The sequence below is a fragment of the Urocitellus parryii genome, chromosome 10 (assembly GCF_045843805.1).
Source record: "Urocitellus parryii isolate mUroPar1 chromosome 10, mUroPar1.hap1, whole genome shotgun sequence".
Lineage (NCBI taxonomy): Eukaryota > Metazoa > Chordata > Mammalia > Rodentia > Sciuridae > Urocitellus > Urocitellus parryii.
The window spans coordinates 79,517,184-79,541,388 of record NC_135540.1 but is presented as its reverse complement, the minus strand read 5'-3'; the positions used below and the strand labels follow the sequence as shown (position 1 = coordinate 79,541,388).

Genomic DNA, 24,205 nt, shown 5'->3' with positions numbered 1-24,205 from the left:
ACTAGCATCTTGATTAAACATGCTTAAGTTTTGTGATTTCACTTAAAACCTCACCAGAAATTCATCTCCCTTCAATTTCTGCATCTTGTAGGGGACAAGGAAAAATAATGTGGATGCTTACTAAACATTTATTTAGAGGATAAATGATATGGCCTGGCAGTTTATAAATGGATGGAACATTCTCTCCCCTCCACTGCCCCGTCCCCCAGCATCACCCACAGGGAGGTGGAATACGTGATGTGTTTAGATGCAGAGGTGAAAATGGAAGCCCATTTATGGAGAAGCTCCCTGGAGTTTTGCAGAAAATCTTCTAGACTCTTTGAATTGCTTAAATTGAAAAATGGCTTTGTCTCTTCCTGTGTGCAAGTATCTTTTGTTTTGTTTTATTTTTGAGGTTTTTTAAAAACTGTTTTAGTTGTCAATGGTTTATTTATTTATTTATTTATTTATTTATTTATTTATTTATTTATTTATATGTGGTGCTGAGGATTGAACCCAGGGCCTCACACATGCCAGGCAAATGCTCTACCACTGAGCCACAACTCTAGCCCTGTGCAGGTGTCTTTAAGTGAAAGCATTCATGATGGCTATGTTCTTAAAGTTGTGATCAGACTACTCCAGACACAGCTCTGACCTCAATTAGTCCTGACATCACTTCTTCCTGCTCCATGATAGGCATCCCTGTAGAAGAAAACCTTTTAATGGGACTAGCTGATGCAAAACCTGCATCTTCTAGATGCATCTTCTTGCCAATGCAGGAAGGCAAAGTGGTAAACCACTGCTTCACAAAAGCATCTTCTTTGGTCCCTTGCAATGCAATGGGGAAATGACATAGTTTTATTTTCTGTCTGCCTTTGGCTTTATTCATAAGCTTTTGAGGTCTGAATGCAGAGGTTATTTGCATCCACCTATCTGAGTTTATCTTTGCGCAAACAATTTGCACTAATTCACTAAGCAGTGAATCCAAAAGTAAACACAATTATTTTAGAATTTTAACACAAAAAAGCATTATTTCTACCTCATTAACAAATAAGGGCTTGAAAAAAATACCCAAGCATGCTAATTACCAAGACTGGTGTGAAGAAGGGTAGACAGCAAATTCTTTGAAGGTAGGGCTTTTCCATAGTTACTTGTATGCAAAATGATCACCCACAGAGTAGGTGCCCCATGAGCAGCCGAACTCTTGATATGCACCAAAAGGAATTGAGGGTAAGGATCATTTGTATTCAGCAAAAGCAGTCAGGTAAATCCTCCTTCCTTGCTAGAACTTCTCTAGTTCTCAAAGTAGAAATCAAAGTTGATGAGATAGGGTGTCATTATGAGTCTCTCTATAAGATTCTAGTCTCTCTCTCTCTCTCTCTCTCTCTCTCTCTTTTTCTCTATCCTCCCTCTCTTTCATGCTCCTCCTTCCCTTCCTCACAACGTTCCTTATTCTCAACAAACAGACCAACTCCTGATGATATGTAGCATACACAACTAAAATGACAAAATCATTTGCAAAATTATTATTACTTTTTTTTCAAAGTGGTTGCATTTTCACTTTTTGCTGCTTAAAACTTCATTCTACTTTCACCTTCCCTCTCTGAATGAACAGATCACTGCAGGAGAAAACAGAACCACTTTTCTTAATCTGGGACCTATGAAACTGAATACAATGCATTTCCCCATTCGGGGAGCACAAAACCCACAGCTTTCATTAGATTCTCAGAGATATTCAATCTCCAAAGGGATGAAAACCTAACACGTACATAGTAGGGTAACTACTTAAAAAAAAAAATTGGTATGTTGTTTAACTGTGATTTTCTTCATTTTACTTCAGAATCTGGCCTTGGATTTAAGTAAGAAAATTTAATTCAGTTTGAAGAATGGTCCTTTAAAAAACTGAAATGGTAATTTCTAATTCTTTTGGTAGTAAAATTTTAAAAAGAATGACAGTGACACTAGTTAGCAGTGTGTATGTATGTGCTCCTCTAATCAATTTCGCCTACAGACCTCAGTTGGACAGGATTGTTGCCAGCTGACAGAGTACAACCCTCCACCCCCATGCAAAGAAGCAATCTGAATTCCAAAACCCTATCTGCAGCCAACCAGGTGCTTTGAGGGAAAAGAGCCAATGAAGTCATTTGAACTGCCTTCTTGATCAATATCCACTGCCGAGGCTGAATTGATTAGGTAGGTGGGTCATTGTTTTTGTCGATGGCAAGAGCGAACAGGCTGGTTGATAAAACACAACTGTTACATCTCACATGTAAAAGACACGACCCTTGTGTACAACACATGCTTCTAAAGATCACACAGTTTCCAATCCTGTCTGTGTTCAGGCTGCATTGTCCTTCCAAAGCTCTCCAGGCCTTTAAAAATCACCTCAAGTTCAAATTGATTTCTTCCAGAAAGCCTACTCTGATAGATCTGCTCTCAGCTGTGATTACTGCATTATTCAACATCCCTTCAGTACAACTATGTTGTAAAAACTCAAAAAGACAATTATTTTAGACAGCTGAGTTTCCCTGTTAGTTGAGGGTGTAACAGTGGACCCTTCACCTTCTGAATATATTCCTCATTGCTCTAAGGTTTATTTAAAAAAAAATTTTTCTCTCTTCTCCCCTCTCCCCCTCCCTAACAAGATTAGGGAGACAGTGTTATCTTTTCTTCCCCTAGTTAATTGCCCTTGAACAACCCACTACAGGAATGAAATGCCTGCTGAGGATCTGGGAAGTGAATATTTCCCAAATTAACAAGAGTATCCTAACATGGCATCAGGGCGCCCTGGGACCCCCCTACTAGAATGTAACCCTTGAAGAATTTCTTTAAAACCTCCCTGTCCCTCCAGATTGGGAGAGTCACAGATCTGAAACAGGAGTGCCCTGTGTTTCTCCTTTACTATCAAAGCAATAAAACTTCTTTTTCCCTTTTCTCAAAACTGTGTCCTCATTATTAAATTGGCATTGATTGGCACTGGGGACAGGGACGGAGCTTTTGGTTACAAGGGTGTACATGTACAATTACTTAAAGTTTGTGTGTGTGTGTGTGTGTAAATAAATCATTGCCCATTTTTCTGCCTTCCTAATCAGAGTTTATGAAACAGAACTTGACCTGATGGTGACGAGAGTCTTAGGTTGGGTTCCTCAGAAGGTAAGGCATGAGGCAAAAGGTTATGTGCTACTATTCTATCAAAGGAGCTCAGTCCCAGAGAAACAGAAGTGGGAGGCAGGGAAGGCAGGGACAGGAGAGGATGTTATTGACATCTCAGTCTGGCAGAACCATTTTCCGTGAGTCAACATGGGCAACTGTGTGTCAGAATTTTCCTTCTAGATACCAGCTGCCACTTCCCATCTCCACTGCCAACACTCCCCCACACAAACTTCTAGGTTGCAAATGGAGGTGTTATGCAGTGTTTGGGGCTCCAGGACCCACAGAAGTCCCAGGGCAGGAGGCATACGTGGCGCAGGTGCCATAGAGGTGAGCCTACTGGAAGCACAGAGAGTGGTTCAAAACAAAGGGCCAAAAGCTCAGGACAGAAGAGATCAGAAAGATCTACAGAGGTGCCTAACAGGTGTCTCATACAGTGAGAGTGACTTTCAGAAACATGGGGATGTGCCCTGTATTTTATACCATCTAATGAGGTATGAAGAGTGCTGGTCTCAACTAAGTCCTATTTGACTCAGACTGTTGCGGACAAGGAAATGTGGGGGACAGGGAATAGCAGGTTGGATATCAGGTATCCAAATACAACCAGAGAGAGTAAGTTCTAGTGTTCTACATAAGAGTGGAGGGACTATAGCTCACAATATATATTCATAAAATTGTTCAGAAAATATGCATATTTTATGAAGAACTAGAAGATAGGAGATGGAAGGCTTAAACACAAAGTAATGATAAAGAGATGGAAAAGTCAATTAACTTGATCAGTATATTGTATGTACTGAAATATCACACTGTACCCTACATTTATGTGCTGAATTGTACATGCATAAAGAACAGCATCTGGTGCATAGTAAGTTCTCGATACACAGAAACTAAAATGATAGTGTTATAGGAATCATAAAAAATAACAACTGGAATATTAGAATTTAGAATATTGTTATTTTAAAATAAGATGTAGACTTACACTTAGCTTTTTAGACTTTTGTATTTTCAAGAGCAAAAAGATTCTCAATGAGCACCTGAAGGAAATCACCTGTGAGCAAATGTTTTGCCTATTTATATGCAAGGCAGTGTCAGCTCATAGTTACCCAGGGTAATACAGGAGGTAGGGACACAGGCAGATGCTGGTGACAATAGAAAGAGGCCTCCGGTAATCAGCCCTTCTTCTAACAACCTGGACCTACAGTTTCAATACAGCTGGTAGTAAGTAGGTGCAGGTAATAATGAGGAAAGGCACACAGGGCACAAGATACATAGGCATATTTACATATTAAATAGAGCTCTTTACAGTTTTAAAAATCTCTCCCTGCCTGGGCACATGAATTAGGAGGCATTTCCTATTTCTGTTCCTTTTGCTCTGAAAATACTTGACCTTTAGAATCCAAAAATCCCTTCACCACCACTTGGGATTCTGACTCTTTAACACCCTGTTCTTGCCCTTAAGTTTGGTTATTATAGTTACATGTGATGTGTTGCTCTCAACCCATTAGAGCAAATATATTGATTGGAGGTAAGTGAAATTTTTCATTATCACAAAAATCCAACTTATTAGTTGGGCAGAATTTGAAAGTGTATGTGTGTGTGTGTGTGTGTGTGTGTGTGTGTGTGTGTGTATGCACATGTGTGCATGGGAGAAGGAGGAAGGGAGAGAGAGAGGGAGAGAGGGAGAGATGGGGGGAGAGAGACATAAATAAATAGGCTTTCAAATTCTGTCCAACTAAGAACTATATTTTTTCTCTAAATCTCTTGATAGTAATTATTTTTGTCTTATTTGACATGGAAGACAGACCAGAGTAGGCTTAAAAGAGAAAGCCATGAACTATACACATCAGTTGAGTCCATGAGCATATTCTGACAAATCACATTATTTCAGCATGGATTCCTGATTCCTGTTATCTGTGTGACAGATTTGTTATTGTTTTATAGGAAAATAGGCAATGTGCAAAGTAAGTCACTTGTACAGGGAGCCAGTCCAAAGCCAATTTCTGACAAGGATTATCCTTAGCTGGTAAGTTGACAGCGATTTCTTTGATTTCTTGTTCAGTGGGAATTTGTCCCTTTCAATCTTTGTAATTTTAGTATTTTAGACTAAGAATTTGACTCTTAGAACATCTTTTGCAATGAGGTGATCTTTCTCCAGGAGGGGAATTCACCTAAATTTCCTTTGATTTTTTTAAAAAAATTTGTTTTATTGGTTCTTCTTAGTTATACATGACAGTTAATTTTTTTTAAAAAATTTCTGAACTGTGAAAGCATTTCTTTAAGAAAAGCAGGGAGGGAAGAAGGTGAACTTTCCATTCTCAAGTCTGAATCACATCAAACATCTAGATAGTGGTCCTCCACTGGGAGCCATCTGCCTCCTGCCAGCATGACTTTGGACATTCTCTGCAGGTTGGTCACCCCCAGTGGCATCCTGCAACTTGTCTGGGCAGCTCAACAGTTCCTGCTGTCCACCTAGGCTATCTAAGGCCGTCAGGCCAGGTGTCTGGGCATCTACTCACTGTCCCTCTCACCACTGGTGGTAAAAGTTCAATGATTCCTGTTGACAATGACAATAAAAATGATAGGTTGAAAAGAAATAAACCAAACAAGAAACATGTAAGACCTAGAGGACTGTAAACATTTAGTAAAATAGATAAAAGAGGTCTTGACAGAGGGATGGACTTGTTCCTAAAGGAAAATAGTGAGAGGGTCTTCTCCTGCCAGTTACAAGGGACCAACTTCCAATGAAGACCTTCTTCAAGGACCTCCAACTTCATCTCCTGGTGGTGAGTTCCCTTCGCTCCTAATAGAATCATCCCCCACATTATCACTTTCATATGTAGACTTGGAGGTCTCTGGCTATTTCCTAAGTGTGTTCCTCTTCTTCCCAATTAAATTATAAGATTCGAAAAGGCAGGGACTATCTCTTTTTTTCCACTGTGTACCTTCCATACTCCTTAGTACAGAAATGCCTCTACTTTTAAGCTTTCCATATAAAGAAGTTCACAGGTATGAAAAATCAAGGTAGACAGAGGCATCCATGCTGCCCTGGAACAGCAGATGGAATGAGCAGCCGTAAGAGTTATCCAGCCACACACTGTTGGTTAGTCAGGGCTTGATAGCTGGGCTTACACGAAGACAAAGATGTCCTATGAACATCAGCCACATCATCAGTTCAAAAAGTATAAAAGTAGCAAGTGTCTGTAACACTGCTAAAAAGAGGGGCATGATGAAGATGGAAAGAAAAGGAGAAATAGTTTTCCAAAATTGAAAGGGATGAAGGAATGCCAAGTGTTCCAGGGTGCACAGCAGGAAGAATTCTGAAGGTCAGAGAGCAAGTAATGATCAAAAGGGAAGGAACAGGGATTGACCAAATGAAAAGGGCAAACTTTTGAGGTTGCAGCTAAATGTTAGGAGCAATGAATGATATCTGTTGGCTTAAACTTTGTTGATTCTGATGAAGGCCACCAGTTTAGTAGGGAACTTAAGACTAAGTAAGCATGGTGAAAGGGCTGTGGTGACACATTTGCTATAGGCCAAGGACATTTCTATAAGCTCAGAGTTGCTGGATTCAGGGCTCATCCACATCAGCAGAGCATCAAATGCTTGGTGAGGTGGCAGTTAGGGTACTCTAGGAATCAGAGGTCACGATGCAGGGAAATATCTAACAGAATGGAAGGAAAAGTACTTCTAGTCTTAAAACTTTGATGGGATCATTCAGTTTTCACTTATGGAAATGCATCTAGAAACTGATAGTTTAAACTTATCTTGTCACTTTGGACTAATTTTTTTTTTTTTAAAGGAGCCTATGAATAGCCTTGGAGAATCTAAACTCTTCATGAGTGGAACAGCTCCTATTAGGAGATAGGAATTTGCCACCAGAAGGGTGGAGATCCTTTTAATATACATCTCCTTGGTATTTTCATATATATTAACTAACTTATTCTCCCAGTCATTTTGTAAGGTAAATATCATCACTTGACATCACCATTTTATTGTTGTGAAATAAAACAACAATATTTTGTTGCTTCTCTCTGAGAGAGAAGAACAAGAATGGGATCTTCTGATTCCACAACCACGTTTTATCTCTGCATAGCTGCCTCTGTGTGTTGATCAACTGCATAAAGCAATAATCCAGCGCTAACCTAGGTTATGATTCTGCCCGTACTTCTCACACTTAAAAAAATATATGGCTTGGTTTTTGAGTCCATATCTGTTATAAAATGTTCTCACAAAGTCTCACTGTATATCTTTCTTCTGATCTTCAGAATACCTCCAGGGACACAGAAGGGCCACATGGCATCAAGCAGCACTTTCTAAAGTGGTTTCAATGAATATATAACAAAGCCAAACCGTGCCCTCCCAGAAGGCGGCCTTTCAACACGCATCCTGCTGCAAATCACAAAGCATCTCCTAGTGTGGCTTCTCCGTTGAGGCCCTTTCTTGTCTCTGGACATTCTTTGTACCAATAAAGAATAAAGGACATGGCTGAGAGTTCCACCCAGGGTTAAATTTCTCGAGTGCTCCTGTGGAAATTGTGCCAATAACAAAATTTCATCTCTCTCCATCTAGTCATCCCTTGACACATTCAATTGGATATAACATGCAAAGATGGAGACTGAGGAATTAGAATAAATCATGTCAGAGGAAAAGCTCCTGATAGCTCTGACAGGACAGCATGCACAGAACTCATCTAAACATTTGTTTTGGGTAATGGGACAGCTATCAACGAATTCATTACCTAAGACAATATTTTCACTTCAACTGCAACTGACAAAGGGTCTCCACAATACATGGCTGTCAGCAGTTTGCATCAGTAAGAGAGTAAATGTACATAAATTTCACAAATATGTATGAATCCCCCTCTTTCAATTTTAAAAAGAGACCCAGAGTCGTTTAATATTTTTATAAAATTGCTGTCACCAGGACATAAACCTCATAAATCATTTCTTGGCAAGAACTACAAGTTGGGCAGCAAAATGATGGATTTGCTTCTGGTGAGCCAGCCCATTTCTTACTTTAGATATATACATTTGTGGCTACAAATGCCTCTTTTTTAACTTCTTCCTTTACTACTCTCTTTCTAACTTAGTATCAACTGGGTTCTTTAGAAAAGGGGTCTTTCACAGAGCAAACAAGCATCAGAGTGGCTATTATTGTCTATGAGGGAATATATTCCAGCTTAGAGCACCGGAGAAAGTAAAAATAAGAAATCCACAAAATCCCTCAACTGTTGATGTACCTATCTAGACCAGGTTATATGGCCACCCTACCTTCTTCCAATAATAGCAGAGTTTGTACTTACTCTCGGGCTCTTTTCTGTGGAGTCCCATTGGATACTGTAAGAAAGGTTGGGCCCAGGGTAGAAGACCAGGACTTCCTCTGCTGCCTAGACCTGAAGGAGATGATCAGCTGCTGCTGGAGGACCAGCACAAAGCTTGGCCTTCTTCCGTGGACCATCTTTCGAAATGCAAAAGTTGTAAGCTTTGGGGGGAGGGCAAAACATCTGGGCCCTAGGACAAGGCAAAAGTCTATTGTTTCTGAAAAAGGAATAGAAGTAAGCCAAGTGTGGAATAAAGAACAGAAAATTCTTGTACCCCAGACAGGCAAAGAGCCACTGTGGTTAAAGAAGGATTAGAAGCAAAAACCTTTTTTAGGAAATACGTTTGTGCCTAGGATCCTGCACTGACCCAAAACAGAGTTCTGCTACTGCTGGGGAGAGACAGGAAGGCTGGGAACACACATGAAGCTTGCCTAAGACTACTGCTGGACCAGGACAACAAAGACACCTCAGACTCATAATAAGCCACATACAAAGAAACAAGATGCAGAATTCATCTTGGTGTAGGAGCGAGAGCATAGAGAGTTACTTTGTGGTGCAGGTGTGCAGGGATAGCTGAAAGCTGAAGGTTGAATCCTTAGAAAATTTTTCTGGCACCCCAAGCTCTAAGCACATGGTAAGAGCATTTATCTAGGGCTGGGGCTGTGGCTCAGTGGTAGAGCATTTGCCTAGCATGGGTTCAATCCTCAGCACCACATAAAAATACATAAATAAAATAAAGGCATTATGTCCATTTACAACTAAAAAAAAACTTTAAAACTACTCATCTACTAAAGTCTCTGATGCACTAAAGGTAACAAGGGCAACAACTAAATCTAAACTCAACTTATTTTTTTAAATTTTTTTTAATACATGACAGTGGAATGTATTATAATTCTTATTACACATATAGAGCACAGTTTTTCATATCTTTGTATACAGTATGTTCATGCCAATTCATGTCTTTGTATATGTACTTGTGTGTTGTTTTTTTTTGCATTACAATTCTTATTACACATATATACCACAATCTTTCATATCTCTGAATATAAAGTAGGTTGACACCCAATTTGTGTTTTCATACCTGTACTTTGGATAATGATGTCCATCACATTCCACCATCCTTGCTAATCCCCTGTCTCCTCCCTTTCCCTCCCTTCCCTCTTCCCTATCTAGAATTTATCTGTTTGTCTCATGTTCTCCCTCCCTATCCCACTGTGAGTCAGCCTCCTTATATCAGAAAAAAAAAGAACAGATTAAAAAAAATATGGCATGTATACACAATGGAATTTTACTCAGCAATAAAAGGGAACAAAATCATGGCATTTGCAGGTAAATGGATGGCATTGGAGAAGATAATGCTAAGTGAAGTTAGCCAATCCCAAAAGAACAAATGCCGAATATAAACTCAACTAAACTTCTAATAAATCGATTCAACCCTCATTCCCTGCCATCTTCCCCCACACTAATGGCCTGAAAAAAAGAAAGGTGCCCATTCTCAAGCATAAATGTTATTTACCTTAGTCTCTTTCTTCTTCTAGATATAATTTCCAGAATTTGATAAAAAGTAATCATTCACACAAAAATGCAGGTAGGGGGGGACTTCAAAAACAATTGTCAAGAGATAAAACAATCAATAGCACCAGATTCAAAGATGGCTCAGATATTACAAGTATCAGATAGGACTTTAAAATAACTATTATTAACATATTAAAAGGATTTAATGGTAAAAGTGAATAACATATGTAAGCAGATAAATTTTATTACAGTGTTAAATGTAAACCTTATGAATAAAAAACAATATCAGAGATGAACTCACTGACAGACCAGACATAGCTGGAGAAAGAATTGATGAACTTGAAGATATGTAATGGAAATTATGTAAACCAAAACATAAAGATAGAAGGGAGTGAATAAAACAAATATATATGTGGGACAATATCAGATGGTATAATGTGTATGTAATTAGTGTCCTAGAGGAGAGAAAATAAGGCAAAAGATAAAAAAGAAAATAGCGAAGACTTTTCCAAAATTAGTAAAAGATAAGTTGCAGATCTAACCATCTTGATTAATCCCAACTAGGAAAACTCCCTCACCATCAGCCCCCAAAATGAACATAAACACAATCAAATTACTGAAAAAACGAAGATAAAGGAAATATTTTGAAAAGAGTGAGAAAAAAGAAACATTACATGTAATGGGATAATCATAAGAATCACAAAAGATTTGCCAGAAGCTATGCAAAGCAAAAGATAAGGTCTTGACACTTTTAGGATGCTGAAAGAAAAAAAAACCTGCCAACCCAGAATTTTATCTCTGGTAAAAATACTTCTCAAAATTGAAGGTAAGCATCTGGGTTGTAGCTCAGTGGTAGAGTGCTTGCCTGGCATGTGTGAGGCCCAGAGTTTGATCCCCAGGACTGCATATAAATAAATAAATAAAACAAAGGCCCATCAACAACTAAAAAAAATGTTTGAAGAAAATGAAGTTTAATAAAGACCTTTAGACGAACAAAAGCTGAAAATTTATTACTGATGAAACTTTGCTTTAAGAAATGATAAAGGAAGTTTCTTGGGAAGAGAAAGATCTCAAATGAAAATTAGAACACACACACACAAATTAAAGGAAGGTAAATACTAAATATATTTTTCTTTTTTAATCAATTTTCAATAGTATATAGAGTATGAATATTATTGTTAAAAAAACTACCATGATACATTTTAAAAACTTCCGAGTACACAATAAAAATTTAACTAATTTTTTTTGAAGTGGAAAGATTGCAAATTATTTTATTTTAATCTTGATGCTTATTTGCATTTCTAAATTGTCTGCAGTGAATCTATATTACATTTTGTGCTAAAATGGTAATTTATTCTTAAGTAACATTCATAATGTTCAGATTTTCAAGAGTTCTAAGCTTACATAAAGCTTATAAAAGATTGCCTTACTTACCCCCCAATATATTATAAAAAATAAGAATAATAGGGCAAAAAGAGAGGCTTTTTTCTGACTCATATGTCTATGACAATATATCTAACTTAGGCAATAAATAATGATTAAATTAAAGCCTCATAGATGCTGTTTACATTCTACTAACTGAAGGCCTGAAGCTAAAGCCATGTTCATGCCAAGAAAATATTCAGGATAAATTAGAATACTATTCCTTAGGTCTAGAAAGAGAGTCAAGACTTGATAGCTAAATATTAGTGAGAATGGTATCTATTTGTACCAAAATATCTTTTGCAAAATTTAACCTTGTTTTAACTTTTATATAAATATTTACATTTTACATTAAAACTAGCTATGTATTCTTTCCAGCTTTGATTGTAAAAGAATAATTTATAGCAAACAAACATGGAAGAAAGGAAAAAAATTACAGCAAACATATGCTAGTCTTCTTTTGATTTATTTAATGAAGGCAATGAGGAGCTAGAATATTAGAAATTCAAGTCCAGAATCCAGGTACCATCTGCAAGGATTATTGCAAGGATCAGAGATAATGTGTGCAAAGACAAAACATGAGTACACAGTAAGCAGTTAATAAATGACAGTTATTCTTGGCTACTGGAGTGCACCCAGGATGCATGAAGATACCTTTACCGCCACCAACAATGAAGCTAAGATAATACTTTACAAACAGCAGTTCCAGAATTCCCGGGCCCTGTTGATTTATGTTTTCCATACTTCTGAGAAGTACTTGGGTTCCAGAAATTTGAGAAGTTGTCTTCTCATTTTGCCAGGGAAATTTCTTGCCCAAAGAAATGGATGGCCCATGTGGAGAAAGAAAAATGACTGCTAATGCAGTTGATATATCTTCCCACCCACACACAGAGAAGTTCTCCTAATGTTCCTGTAGGAAAAGTACCTTCCACAGAGGCAAACAAGTAACAGTTTGACTTGGAAATTTTTTAAAAGCTAAAACAACTGTTGAATTATTTGCCATCCTGATTTCTCCCCCACCCAAATTTTTAACCACTAAAAGGGAAATTTTGGTGTCAGTGCTGCAACCTCAATACTAAATGATCTCTGTCCTGCATCCAGAGTATAATTCAGCTGTTTGACTACAGTAGTCAAAACCTCCTTAAAAGGCCAAAAGCTTAATAAAAACATTGAGCAATGTTTTACCTCTTTCATTTACTTTTAACAAAAGGGATCTAATGAAACATACTTCATACCTACTTAGTTGATTTTTTTTATCAAGTTCATGGACCTGAAAGTTTTAGAATTTTAATTTTTGACAACTATAGCTAGATGAAGGGGAAATTATTCAAAGTAACAAAATTATTTCATTCCCTTTTTTTTTCAGAATCAGGAATAAGATGCTGTGGTTTGAGGAGAAGGCAGAACTGGAAAGACTGTGGGGCTCAGGCTGCTAACCTGAGACTGCCCCCTCAAAAATGAGAGTAAGATTAAAGGAGAGAATATATTTATATTCTCAAGGGATGTTTGGAAAGAATAAATCAAAGCAAGACAGAGAAGTGAGAAAAGAATATAAGAGGACCCAAAACTCTCATCTCCCCACCAAAAACAAATCAAAGAAGAGCTGGCTGAGCAGTAGGCTAAATGGTTTTTGTTGTCTAATTGAGCTTGGAGAGAGGAAAAATATCATGGTATTGGGAACACAGCCCGAGGGACAAGGGGAAAAAACACTCCTGAGCAGAGAAGGGCACAAAAGGAGGAACAAAGCTCTGGCAGGTGACAAGATAAAGCCTGCAGGGACAGAAAGGCAAACAGACAAGTTCGAGGGAACCCGAGGGAACCAAAAACAGATTAACAGATGACAGAACAGACAGAGGAGACTGAATAGGGAGAAGCTCAAAGAGGAGAAGGCAGGGGCAGAATGCCTAGTTCTCATTTCCAAAATGGGGAGCTCTAGAAAGAAAGAACAAGTACCTTCCAGAATCTTGTTGTCTTGTTCACTGATAATCTCCAACACCTTGAATGGTGCCAGGTGTATAGTGAATGCTCACTTCATTGTTATTGAATGAATATATATAGAAAACAGAAAGCTGAACCACCTGAGAAAATGCCACATGCCTCAGGACATTTATCATTCAGTTGGCAGAAAAGACACCAAAGAGCTAGGCTCTGTTTATAGCATGGCCAAAGGATGCTCACCTTGGGGCCAAGTTTGGTTTCCCTGATGTAAAACCAGTCAAGGACCCAAATGAAACAGGCAGTTGTCACACCAAGACTGACTGAGAGGCAAAGGGGTGGTGGAGGTGGTCAAGCTTAGAAATTCCTGTCCACACATCTCTCCCCCAAAGACCTGATCATCTAGCCTCTCTCCTTTGAAGATTATTTCTGTTGAGTTTTCCCAAAATACAAAAAACCAACCAAAGCCCTGAATATGCTCAGCTATTCAAAAACACTAATATCTAGACAAGAATTTTTCTGCTGACCTAACAACCAGTAGGAAGGGTCCCAGGGCAAATAGGCCCAGGACAGGAGATTTCCCAAAAGCCCTACATACAAAGACAATGGATTCAGTGAAGGGAGATGGGGTCAGGTTGGTTGTATATCCACAGATGATTCTTCTCACTCCACTGCGAATCTCCAAAGTGGAACACAAGGTTGGTAAGGTAGAGAAGCAGAGGGGAGTCCGTTGCAGACTTGTCTGACAACTGTGGCTGTATGATACTCACAAAAACAGAAATAGGTTTAGGGTTTAGACTGATCTGGTTACACAGAGCTTAAAAGGAAAAAAGGAAGGAGGATATTGACCTCTGTATTCTGGGTGGGCATAAGAAGCTTGGAAGTTGCCACTCCGCCTGAAAAATAATAAGTAAAAAGGAGAACAAACTGAAAAACTAACAATTCTTAGTTCATTAAGAGAAATGAAGTCATAGGGCAATCTGCTGCTCCCCAAATTGGAGAGACAGATACAGAAACAGAGAAAATCACAACACATTAGGGCAAGCACCAGTGCAAAAAAAAAAACAAAACAAACAAACAAAAAAAAAACACTGAATTTGGTTGATGAATTGCTAGAGGATAGGTGTGGACAGGGTTGAAAATCCAGGGGACCTAGTCTGGAGGAGAGGGGTCCCCTATGCTTTATATGCTTTATCTTTAGGAAAACTTAATCAAGTTTTCACAGTAAATATCACAGAAAAATCCCTTCATGCTTATAGCAGGGGGAAAAGAAAAGGAACATTTTTAAATATGCCAGAGCATTCTGTTCTTCTTGGTAAGGTCTACATTTAGGATTAACTAGTCAACTGAAGGAAAATATCCAACTGCAGGTAGCTCTAGTCTCTAGTCTCCCATATGGGAGAAAGTACATATCAAACTCCAGTTTATTCTAGCCATTCTGCCCTACTTAAAGGGGGAGAGGGGAAAAAAAACAACAACTGAGAAATGTACATGAAGTTTACAATCCAGAGGCATAAGTTCACCAGAGACTGAGATTTAGTCATAGGGCTATAGAATGCTTCTTGTCCCCCCATTCTTTACTTCCACTCTGCTAAGGCCTATATATAGCAGTACATCATGTCCAGATATAAAGAAAAAATTATGAGGCATACTAAAAGGCAAAAATAAAAAACACAGTTTGAAGAAATAGAACAAGTATGGTAGGGATGTTGGAATTACCACATAGGGAATTTAAAACAACTATGACTAATAACTAGAGGTTCTAATGGATAAAATATACAGCATAAAAGAACACACAGGCAGTATATGCAGAGACAGAAATACCAAGAAAGAACCAAAAAGAAATATTAGAGATTGAAAATACCATAACAGAAATGAAGAATGCCTTTGATGGGTTTATAAGTAATCTGAACTCAGTGGAAGAAAGAAATCCCTGAGATTGAAGAAATATGAATATAAACGTTGAAAACTGAAAAGCAAAGATTTAAAAAGACTGAGAAAACAATACAAAATACCCAAGAACTGTGGGACAACTACAGAAGTCATAACACACTTGTAATAGGAATGCCAGAATAAGCAGAAACAGAGAAAAGATCACAAGAAATATTTAAAACAATAATGACTATGAATTCCCCAAAATTAATGTCAGAAACTCAACCACATATCCAGGAAACACATAAAATGCCAAGCAGGATAGATGTAAAACAAAAAGGAAGGAAAGAAACAATCCTATACCTAGTCATAAAATTTTCAAACTACAGAAAATCAAAGATAAGGAAAAAATCTGAAAGAAACCAGAGGGGAAAACCAAAAAACTGATAGAATGGTGAAGAGTAATAGATGAATCCACCAGTACAGCTGAAGACTTCAACAACCCTCTACCAGGAATGGACAGATCTATCAGAAAATTTGTAAGGACAAAGTTGAATTCAACACCATCTATCCGTGGGAAGTAACTGACAACTATCAACTACTTGGTCCAACAATAGCAGAATACCTATTGTATTTTTCTCAAGTTCACATAGAACATTCACCCAGACAGACCACATTTGGGCCATAAAACACTCCTTAGAAAATTTAAAATAATAAAAATGATACAATGTCTGTTCCTAGACCACAGTAGAATGAAACTAGAAGTCAATAACAGGAAGACAACTGGAACATCCCCAAATACAAAGAAATACAATACATTTCTAAATAACATATGGGGCAAAAAAAAAAAGAAATCTCAAAAGACATTAAACAATTCTTTGTATTAACTGAAAATTAGAACACAACTTATCAAAATTTGTAGGGTGCAGTAAAAACAGTGCTTAGAGGGAAATTCATAGCATGAATTCATATATTAGAAAAGAAAGATCTAAAATAGATTATCTAAGCTTCCACCCTAGCAAAAGAAGTTCAAATTAAATCCAAAGTAAGAAGAAGTAAAGGAATAATAAAAATTAGAGCAGAAATCAATTAAATTGCAAACAGGAAATCAATAGAATCAGCAAAACCAAAAGCTAGTTCTTTGAAAATATCAATGAAATATAAGCTTCTAGCTAGGCTCAAAGAGGACACAAATTACTAATATCAGAAATGAACAAATGATATCTAAAGATTCCATGAGCATTAATATAGAATAACACAGGAAGAGTACAAACAGGCATATGCCTGCAAATTTTATAACCTAGATGAAATGGACCAATTCATTAAAAGGTACAATCTGCCAAAACTCACACAAGAAAAAAAAAAGATAACCTGAACAGACCTATGTCTACTAAGAAATTAAATCAATAATTAATAACCTTCCCAAGCAGAAAGGACCAAACCCAGATGAGTTTACTAGTTCACATATTTAAGTGAGATATTGGTTCTCTCTATATACCAGTCTCTTTTATAAAACAGAAGCAGAGGAAATACTTCCTAACTAATTGTATGAAGCTAGTATCACCATAAAACCAAAACCACACAAAGAAAGTGAAATAAATGGTATATTCATTAGAAAAGAAGAAATAAAACTATGTTTGTTCACAGACAACATGACCTATTTTGTAGAAAATCTGAAAAAATCACAAAAGAATCAATATACAATTATAACAAGGTTGCCACTCACTACAAGGTTCATATTAAAAAGTCAATTGGCTTTCTATATACCAGCAATAAAGAAGTGGAATTTTAAACACAGTACTATTTACATTAGGACCCCCCCAAAATGAAACCCTTAGATATAAATCTAATAAAATATGTATAGATCTATATGAGGAAAACTATAAAATTCTGATGAAAAAAATCAAAGAAGACCTAGATAAATGAGACTTATCCCATACTTATGGAGAGGAAGACTTAATATTGCCTATATGTCTGTTCTTCCTAACCTGATCCACAGATCCACTGCAATTCCAATCAAAACTAAAATTCTTCCGTAGATGCTAACAAAGTGATTCTATAGTTTACATGTGGAGGCAAAAACCCAGAATAGTCAACACAATATTGAAAAGTAAGAACAAAGTTGGAAGACAAACATTATTTGACTTATTATAAATATCAAAACAGTGGAGTATTGCTATAAGAATAAATTAATAGACCAATGGAACAGAATAGAGAGCCCCAAAATAAACCCACAAAAATATAGCCAAATGATCTTTAATAAAGGAACAAAATCAATACAATGGAGAAAAGACAATCTTTTCAACAAATAGTGCTAAAAAAGCTGGACATTCACGTGCAAAAATATATATATATATGAATATAGACTCAGACCTTACACCCTGCACAGATAAGTAAATCAAAAAACTAAATGTAAAAACAAAACTACTAGATGGTAACATTGGAGAAAATCTAAATGAATTTAGATTTGGAAAATAACTTTTTAGATACAACACTAAAGACCCAGTCCACAAGAAAAAAAAATGATGGATAAACTGGACATCATTGAAATGTAAAAGTTTTCTGCAAAAGAAACTGTCAAGAGAATGAAAAGAAGCCACAGGCTGAGGGAAAATGTTTTTATAAGACTTATCCGATGAAGGACTATTATTCATAATATACAAAGAACTCTGAAAACTCAACAATGAGAAAACAAATAACCCAATTTTAAAATGGGCCGAGGATCTTAACAGATACATCATAAAAAGAGATACAAAGATGGAAAAGAAGTATATGAAAAGAGGTTCTACTTTATATGTCATAGGGGAAATGAAAATTAAAACAATAATGAGATACCACTATACATCCATTAGAATGACTAAAATCCAGAATATTGACAACACCAAGAACTGGTAAGGATACAGAGCAACAGAAGCTCATTGCTAAGAGGAATACAAAATAATAATGACACTTTAGAAGACTGTTCAGCTATTATTTACAAAACTGAACATATTCTTACCATACAATCCCGCAGTCACTTTCCATGGTATTTACCCAAAGGAAGTGAAAACTGATGTTCATATAAAAGCCTGCGCATGGATGTTTATATGCATATTACTAAGTGAAAGAAATCAAACTTCACACTAAAGGATTCTAATTATATGATATTCTGGAAAAGGCCACACCATGAAGAAAATAAGATAAGTAGTTGCCCAGGGGTTGTGGGAGCAGGAGGAATAAAGAAAGAGTACAAAGTACTTTTACAGTAGTGAAAAGACTCTGCAGGACTCAAAAATCGTGGCTATTTAACTCATTATAAATTTGTCCAAACCCATAGACTGTACACCTCCTAGAGTGACTCCAAATGTGTCAATGTACACTCATCAGTTGTAGCAAAAGCCTGTTCTGTGAGATATGTTGACGATGGGGGACAGGTGGGGACAGAGGTATATGGGAATTCAGTGAACCTTCTCAATTGTGCTGTAAATTTAAATTTTCTTTTAAAAAATGAAGGTTTTTTTAATAAAAAAAAAAATGAAAGTGTCCCTGAGAGAAGTGATTCTCATTCTTAAAGGGGATAAAGGACTCATAATCACAGACTAGGGGACAACTCGAACTCAATTGCCTTTCTTCCTGGAATGGCAGTATTTCTACATTTTCTTATCTTCCTAGTGCACCAGAACAGAAGCGTTTTCCCTCTTCTGAATCATTCTATCCACCTTCTCTTGTTCATCCCATCACCATGGTGACGAGACAAGGACCTTGTGTTATGTGTCTGGATTAGCTTCCTTCCTGGATACTTCAAAATGCATAGGACTGTGTCTGCTTATTATCTCGAAAAGAATTTCTTTCCTAAAGTGAGAATCAATGGAATGAGCAAAGCATTAGGAAAAACAGTCTCTGGGTTTTATCTTCATTCTGACATCTCAATAAAATCATTTAAGATTCTAGTTTCTGCTCACTAAATGGAGACAGGAAGGCTACCCTCTTGCTTCACACACACACACACACACACACACACACACACACTGTATAAGAGTGAGTAATTACTGTGTTAAGGCAGAACAACTAAATAACTATTGCTAAGTGCTCACCCCATATCTATTCACCTTTTCTACCTTAGGAAAAAAAATCAGAATTTTATTCAAACATATTAACCATGAGAATCCATTTCCCCATCTCCCTTAAGCACAAATATGAACAGTGAGAGGTGATTGGAGAGGCTGTGCACATCTTCTGGAAAGGCTCCTTAAAGGAGACTCCACAGTGTGCCCCTTGGCCTCTCCGGCTTCCTTCTGGTTGGACCTTAGTCGTCCACTTGGACCATGACATGGCACTGAGATGAATGCTACATGCCAAAGATGTGCAGAAAGATAAAAGAACCCAGCTCTCTACTGACCTGGTAGCGCTCCCCTCCAGAATTCTTTTTATTGTTATAGAAATAAACTTCTATCTTGCTGAAGCCAAACACACCTCCTGACTGCTAGACCTACTCTCCACCTTAAGGGTGTCTCATTTCCAAGTTCATCCCAACATTGGCCCACCTTAGGCCAAGGTACAGGTGGAGGCTCCCAGCCTGGCCTGCCTCCTTCTCTTGCCACCTCTATCTCTGTCCACTCTTATGGATATCTAAGCTCACGTTTTTGAGCTTGATTCTCCAGGCTAATCCTGTCCTCTAGCCACCCTTCAGGCCTAGAGTGCACACATACCTCCTACTGAAGCCAGATTTAAAGTTAGGTAGTCAGTGTAGTTAGGTAAATCGGGTCTAATATCGAGTGAAATCTAAAATGGAGGCCATGCTGGGAATGACTCAGGGAAAACAGGACAACTCATGGAATGAGTTCTGAAAAGGCCCTAGGCCAAAGTCCACCTGGAAGAAATGTTAATGAGCAGCCCCCAACAGATTTGAAGACAGCCTGTCCCAAAGAAATGTTAATGAAGCCCAGGATACAGCCCCCAACAGACTTGGAGATAGCCCATCCCAAAGAAATGTTAATGAACAGCAAACTTGACTCGGAAATGCCCAGATTACTTCTTTGGCCCACCTGTGTCCCACCCCTCGGGCCTTCCAACCTACATTCCATTACTGGAAGAACTATAAAAAGGGGAACACATTGCCCGCTAACTGGATTCCACCTTCTGGGTCCCCTTCTTCCTCCGGGAGAAGTCTTTTCTTCTGTCCTTTAATAAATTTCTAATTTCTACTCTGGCCTTGCCTCGGCGTGCTTCTTTGGTGTTATTCTTCAACATCGGGGAGCAAGAACTCCTCACCGGTCAACAGCGGTAACACTACCAAGAAGACAGAACCCAGGGAGAGACTGGTGTAGGTTCCAGAAGTGAGCTCAGGACCACCTGGGCAAGGAACTCTAAGATCCTAGGAACCCAGCCATGGTCTACAAATCAGAGAAGGTTCCAGGTGCATGCTCCTTTAGTCCTGTGATCTTCACAACCTATGAGAAGAAGCTCATCCATTTAAGGCACAAGACCCAGGGCAGGGGGCCCTAGTTACCAAGGTCTAAGGGTGATGCTATTTGCTTCTCTCCCTTTTACCTCCTGATGCTCGTCGTTCACAACTTGATAATACAGCAAATCGGGAAGTAGCCTCCTTAGCAGCTTGTTATATCTGGGAAAATCGTCCTTTAGGGGAAAAGTCTGGGACTACAGCTTAAACTGTGTTATTTTCCTGTTACTCTTAATGCTGGGACTATTTTCTTTCATTAGACCATATAATGGAAAGTCAATTAAGCCTGGCTTTCTGCCACTCCTGTCTGTGGCAAGTTGTCATTAGGATGGCTAAGCACAAGTTTATCAATCAACTGCAATGTCTGTGCTTGTGTGCTGAGTGGGCTTGAGGAGCCCCTCTGAGTCCTGGGTCTCCATCATTTGTGCAGTCCTGTGGATGAGGAGACTCTCCAAGAGGCACTTAGCTGAATCTGTTTGCGCCCTGTGAGGGCAGAGAGTCCGCTACAAAGTCTGAACACCCAACCTCAAAAAGAGACAGCCTGCCCTCCAAGAACCAGATAGGAGCAGGTGGGAATTTGGCAGGAAAGGAACTCTATAAGGTGCCTCGCTGAAATCACTCTGGACCGTGCTTCAAATGCAGGTGGGCACCTTTCTCTGTTACTTAGGAAGCCCTCCACCCAGCCCAGGGGAACAAGGACTGAGATCTGATGTGACAATGATGCTAACAAGAAGATGCTCCCCTTCAGCTCCCACCCATCACACAATGACTTCAGTTCCTGTAAGGAACCTGTCTCTTCCACATGGCCTGACTGACAGAACCAGTAAAACTGGCTTTGTGAACAGGAAAAAAACCAAACAATTGCAGTGCTTTGTGCTTCTTGGAAGCTTTCTTCATTGAGTTCAGCGATTCTACGCCTTATTGTGGATCATGGATCTCTATGTTGGATAAGTACCAAAGGCCATGAGTGCTTCTAAGTATATCTAAAAACTGCTGTATGCCTTTCAAGCAGTGAGACGCGATCGAAAGAACATCGAACAAATAATCTGAGATGCAGGTATGTCTAGCCCCAGCTTTCTACCTACATTTTATTAGTATTCTCATAGGATGTTGTTGTTGTTGTATGTGTGTGTGTGTGTGTGTGTGTGTGTGTGTGTGTGTGTGTATAATTTTCTATGTATTATGATGTTTTGACATGTTAAAAATCTTTCTAGTTGGGGAGAGACTGCCTTTCCTGAGGCTAGCCAATCCTAAATCCTAAGGGATAACTATGGTCCCAGCCTGGAGTTGGTCCCTTCAATGTACAAATCAGAGCCAGGCCTCCTCAGTCTGACCCACCTTAATGATTTCAGGCCACCGGGGACCATTCGCACAGCTCAGAGCCTGTGGAAGCTACTCAGACCACCCTATCTTGAACCGTTCCTTTTCTTTCCCCAGGAAACCACAATAAAAGCTTAACTCTTTCCCCCGGCTTCTGCTTGCTGCTTTCTGACCACACTGAGGCCTCCCCATGTCACCCCAGTGTACCATGCCAAGCTTCTTTTTCCAAGTACCAGTAAATGTAATGTGATTTGTTTTACTGGGCCTCTCCTGTGTCTCCTTTTGATTTTGCACCTGACTGATCATCATATAAAAAATACACAAAACAGGAAAAAGAGAGGGCATGGGTTAATGATTTATGAGCTCCCTTCTGGTGCTCTATGGTTCAGTATAGTGGTTCAGTATAGCTCTATGAAATGGCAAGTGTGTTAAACAGCCTTTGCCCCATCTTCCCCTGACCATCTCCTCATCTTCCAACTAGCTCAGAGGCTAGTTGCTCCCACAAGGCTGTCCCTCCCCTCCTGTCCCCTGCAGTTATGTTCCCAGGGTGTCCTGTACTATTCTGCAGGCTTCCTCTTACTAGGGTATAATTATAATTAATCTGTGGATTCCCTGCTCCTCTGCGAATTCTGGGAGGACAGAGGCCAATCTTCTTGTAAAAAAATATATATATATATATATTTAGTTGTAGATGGATACAATACCTTTTATTATTTTGTTTATTTTTTTATGCATTGCTGAGGATCAAACCCAGTGTCTCATACATGTGAGGCAAGTGCTCCACCACTGAACTATATCCCAGCCCAACAGAAGCCAATCTTTAGAGCTGTATCCTCAGCATCAATGCCCAGCAGGGAGCTCCAGGGCCTCTGTGAAACAAAGATGTGAATGGATCGTTTCTGATGGGTGCACCTCCCTTTGGTCACCTGACTGTCGATGGAAGATGTTCTGGGGGGGGTGGGTAACTATTTAGGGAACTTGCTGAAATAGCCTTTGTTCTTCAGCCTGCATTTAGAAACAGTCTTTGGATCTATGTACCACCAGTCCACACATAATGAATCAGATGTCAGCATTTTTTTTTAAAGGGAAAAGATGAAGGAAAAAAAATTCTATTTTTATGATCTAGGAAACCCAGACTATTATATCCGGCTCAGTTCTCATTAATAAAACAAGAGAGCCTTGCCTTCTCATTTGAGCTCTTCAGATTAATCTGATTGTCCCAAAGCATTACTAATTGTATAGCAACATCATTTATTTCACAGAATTGGAAATGACATACATATCCAACACAGTGATGGTTGAATAAACTATGACATGCTTGACTGATGGATTCTCCTGCAGGCTTTGACAACAGTGTCCACAATATAATCTGAAGTTAAAAGTGAGACATAAAATCATATGAAGTGTGACTGCCATCATGCCAAATATATCAAATATATGTGTAAAAAATTAAAGGAGACGCTACGGAATATTAATAGTGGCTGTGTTTATGGACTCTGGATAATTTTTTCTATTTCTCTGAATTTTTTAGCTTTTTCTCTAATGACCTTTAAGATTTTACCCTCATGGTGAAAAACCAAAATCAACAAATCATTTAATTACTGAATGAAACTGCTCTAAATCTTTTGGCTGTTGACCCTGGGTGTGTCTGCTTGAAAAAGAGCTGTGTTGATGCACAGGGAAGACCCCCAGTGAAACCAACAGAAGCAGAGATGGAAACCTGAGGGACCCTCCAGAGCAGCAGGTGCCTGTGCAGGAACCATCATCGGTGACATGCAGGAGCTCTTGTGATGGGCCAGACACTGTCTGTGTTTTATTTTTGTAAATCTTCATAAAAGTTGCAGGAGATTAAGTATGCCTGTTACTCCCATTTGGTGATAGTGAGGATGGTTACTGGGGATTGAACCAGGGACACTTTATGACTGAGCCACATCCCCAGCCCTTTTTAGTTTTTATTTTGTGACAAGGCCTCGCTACATTGCTGAGGTGGGCCTTGAACTTGTGATCCTCCTGCCTAAGCCTCAGGATCTCTGAGATTACAGAAGTGTACCACAATGTCCAGCTGTGACTCCCATTTTATAGATGAACTTGAGACTCAGTATTAATACATTTGCTGGGAGGTGGGGAGTACAGTTTGATCCAAGGCAGTCCACCTCCACCGTCTGCCATCTTCTCTCTACCCTCCCTCCAGCACAAGAGGAGAGAGTGCTGGGAAAACAAGCACATTCTGGGCCACTCTTACTTTCATGCAA

At 38.7% G+C, this 24,205-nt stretch overlaps 1 protein-coding gene across 1 annotated transcript in view; it reads right to left on the bottom strand.

Moving 5' to 3' along the window:
• Scd5 (stearoyl-CoA desaturase 5) overlaps window positions 1-24,205 on the bottom strand; it is a 139,459-nt gene that overhangs the window by 13,738 nt on the left and 101,516 nt on the right. The gene's annotated exons all lie outside the window — the stretch shown is intronic.